A 4,376-nucleotide genomic window follows, 5' to 3' on the forward strand; every position below is an offset into this window, starting at 1 on the left:
CCTGATCCTTTGTAGCTCAGGATCCAAAGATTGTTTCGCTATCACATTCTGTGTTATGGATGGATGTACCTGTAAGGCTATCAGGGATATGGTCAACTACTTAACATCATCTGGCTGATGTTCTAGCTCCAAGGTTGCCCCTTCTTATATAAGAATTTCATCTATCAGCACTGCCTCTTATATCAATTGTGGACTAATAGCTAAGTACGAAAGCGAGACCGTCTGAGCCTTCCGACTTAGAGCGTTAGCCACCACATTAGCTTGACCCTGGTGATACTGAATATCACAATCATAGTCCTTCATAAGCTCAAGCCATCTTCTCTATCTCATATTTAAATCTTGTTGGGTGAAGAAGTACTTAAGGCTTTTGTGATCACTATAGATCTCGTAATTTTCCCCATACAGATAATGACACCAGATCTTCAAGGAAAAAATGATTGCTGTCAGTTTTAAATCATGAGTGGGGTAGTTCTTCTCATACTCCTTGAGTTCCCTGGATGCATATGCTACCACCTTGCCGTGTTACATGAGAACACAACCCAACCTTATCTTGGATACATCAGTATAAAGTGTCATCCCACATGTACCATTTGGAATGGTCAATACAGGAGCTGACACTAGCCGTTTTTTCAACTCTTGGAAACTATTTTCACACTCTTTTGACCATTCAAACTTTACACCATTCCTGGTCAACTTAGTCATTGGTGCCAAAATTCGAGAAAAAATTTCAATGAAGCGTCGGTAGTAGCTTGCTAAGCCCAATAAGCTTTTAAAATCTGTTACATTCTTGGGTGCCTCCCACTCTACTACAACCTTTACTTTGTCTAGGTTCACTTCGATCTCATTCTCAAACAACTCGTGTTCTAGGAATCCTACTTGCTTGAGCCAAAATTAATTTTTAGTGAATTTGGCATATAACTGTTTTTCTCTTAATCTTTGTAACACCATCCTCAAGTGTCTTGCATGTTCTTCTTCCGATTTCAAGTAAATCAAGATGTCATCAATGAACATAATGGCTCACTTATCAAGGACATCATGAAATACCCAGTTCATTAGATCCATGAAAGCAGCCGGTGCATTGGTTAGTCCAAAACATAGCACTAGGAATTCATAATAACCATATCGGGTTCTAAAAGCTATCTTCGATATGTCACTGCTCTTAATCTTAAGCTGGTAGTAACCCGACCAAAGATCAATCTTTAAAAACACCTAAGCACTTTGTAGTTGATCAAATAGATCATCAATGCACCGCAATGGATACCGGTTCTTAATGGTCAACTTGTTCAATTCTCGGTAATCGATGCACATACGCAAACTACCATCCTTTTTCTTAACAAATAAGACTGGTGCACCCTAAGGTGAGACACTTGAGCATATAAAAAAAATCTTACAACTATGTCTGTAGCTCCTTTAACTCGGCTAGTGCCATTCTATACAGAGCCTTAAACACTGAGATAGCTTCAGGAATTAGATCAATAGCAAACTCCAGCTCTCTATCAGGTGATAACTGGGTTAGATCATCTAGGAAGACATCAGGGAATTCCCTGACTACCACCAATTCCTCTAGTGGAGTAACCTTTGCATCCACATCTAGTACCGATGCAAGGTAGCCCTGACATCCATCTTCTAATAACTTCACCGCATGTAAGGCAGAGATAATAGTCTTTCTAGGTCACTTTGCCCTTTTAGCTTGATACACAAGCTCTACTCCTTCATCATCCTTCATCTTAACTTGTTTCTCGGCACACATCACATTTGGTCGATGGGCCGACAACTAATCCATGCCCAGAATGACGTCAAAATTTTACATGTTGAATTTGATAAGTTGGGCATCCAGCTTCTCTCCCATAATCTCAATTAACACGGCCCACACACTTCTTTCAACTGTTCCACCGTGCCTATAGGTGTGCTAACCACTAACTTGCATTCTAAGGTCTTAGATGGCACATCAAGCCTCCTAGAAAATCTCTTAGACACAAAGGAATGCGAAGCCCTAGAATCGAATAAGACATATGCAGGTATACCAGATACAAATAAGACACCTAGCATTGCATTGCATATAAGTATAACAGGTTACTCAAAATTTATCACAAAACCTTTTAATTTAAAGTGTACCTGCTACTACTTTAGTACTAGCTTCAACCTCCTCAGCCATTAAGGCATACATCCTTCCCTGAGGCTGGTTTTCTGAGTCAATGCAGGTTTATGCACAGGGGACCGATTTGGCAATGCCGCCGCTAGGTACCGGTAATCTTTGGCGAAGTTCCCGTACGAATGATAATTATAGCATCAGTTCAATGATGCTTGAATCGAACCGGTAGCTCTCTGTACTGATTCTGGTACAATCAGAGGATGAGGGGGTCTCAGAGCCATAGGAACCACACTAGTGTTTGGGTGGAAAGATGTAGTGCCTGGTCCACTAGCTGGTCAAGAAGGATAACCGATGGCCTGTAAAGCTGTCGGTAAGAGGGGCCATAAGAGTATGACCCACGAAAGTTCTTTCTCGGGCTACCCAAGTTAGCATATGGGTTTGCCCTCTTCCATAGTCCCAATGTAAGGGATGGTTCACCCCTCTGCTTGTCTTCCATTGTCTTGGATTTTTACACAATCTGTGTATAATCAGTTAAGTCCAACACCTCCAGCACTGTACCAATAGATGTTTTCAGCCTCTTTAAGGATTTCTGGGTTTTTTCCTCAGCTGACTTCATATGGCAAGGAGCAAAATAGAATAAGCTTTCAAACTATTGCTAATAATCTAGAACAGTCTTGCTTCCTTGAGTTAGTGCCATAAACTCTGCCTCTTTGTGGTTTCTGAAGCTCTTTGGATAGTAATTTGATAGGAAAAATTCCTTGAATTGCTCCCATATAGGCTCCAGGTGAGTTGCCATCAATATAGGCTTTTGGAATCTTTCCACAAAGAATTAGCTTCATTTCTAAGTTGCAACCCTGCACAGATAAGCTTCTGTGCCTCTATGCACTATACAATATCAAATACTTTCTCCAACTCTTAGATCCATCAATTTGGCTCCAATGGGTCATTACCCACCTTGGTGAAGATGGGTGGCATGTACTTCTTAAAAGACTCCACCACTTTTGTTGTAGTGGTAGATGGTGGGTGATAAGGTGGATAAACTGGATAGTATGGATAGGTTGGAAGCATCATGAATCGAGGAGTGCCATATGGTGGAATCAGAGGGATACCTCCTGGTTTTTCTTGAGGTGTAACCCCAGTCGGTGTTCCTCTAAGTTATACTCCAACACCTAACCCCACAGGAGGGTCCTGTGGAGTAACCACCCTAGGTGGTTGGCCCTGTGGAGCAGGGTTCAAGTACCATTGCATAGCAGTCATAAAAGTTTGTTGCTGCTGAAGCAACTGCTACTGAAAGGCCCTTTGCAACTATTGTATAAGTGTTGCAACATCACCAAGAGTGATGACATGTGGGGGACCCAAAATTTTTTCCGCAGGTGGGTTACCCTGAACTTCCTTCGGATCATGATCCACTTGTGGCAGTGGAGGTGAGGATTGCCCCCTAGGTCGAGGTCCATGGGAAATTGGTGGTCGACCAATAGGGCAGGGGCCATGAGAGGTACCACAGGCACAACCATCGGATCTGGAGCGTACCATAATGACCTGCACCTGATTTATACCAAAATGTAACATTGATTAAGTGCCATAGTATATATGTATAAGCTCATAATCAATTGCACTTCACATCATAGGTTACAATGATGCACCACACCACATGATCAAACGCGCCTGCAATTATTTATCAAAGCATAAGTTGGTCACACAACGATACCTAACTACATGGCCAAACACCCCTATTGGTACCCAAATGCGGCCCACTAGTCACGAAATATGTAAAATTCCAAACTCAAACCATTCTAGGCCTTGGTACCCAAACTGGCGGGTAATACCAACGAGCAAGGTCAAGCTGGGGGCCCATCGGTTGGTGGCCCACCGATCGCGACCGAGCAACTTAAAAGAGGTTTTAATATTATTTTTCCCACTCTTTTCTTTGCTCTCTCCAAACTCCAAGTTGGGGTGATTTGGGGGACCTATCCAACGTTTCAACTCACGATCTCACCCACGAAATCGGTGTTCAACTCTTCTTCATCTCCCCAAGTTCTCAACTAAGTTCCTTTTCTCCATTTTCTCTTTAAGAATCATGTTTTTCGGTGTTCTTTCCTTTTAGAAACTTAGAATCTCATCATATACTTCATTTCTTCCATGGAATGTTTACTTCTTGACAATGTGATGATCCATTTATGCTTTCCTTGGTTTGTTGGCCTTGATTGATCAATTTATAGAGAGAAATCACGAATTTTTTTTTTTTGCCCTAATTTCTCTATTTGAGGGTTTTCATCTCATCTTT

The sequence above is a fragment of the Macadamia integrifolia genome, unplaced genomic scaffold, assembly GCF_013358625.1.
Source record: "Macadamia integrifolia cultivar HAES 741 unplaced genomic scaffold, SCU_Mint_v3 scaffold1291, whole genome shotgun sequence".
Taxonomy (NCBI): domain Eukaryota; kingdom Viridiplantae; phylum Streptophyta; class Magnoliopsida; order Proteales; family Proteaceae; genus Macadamia; species Macadamia integrifolia.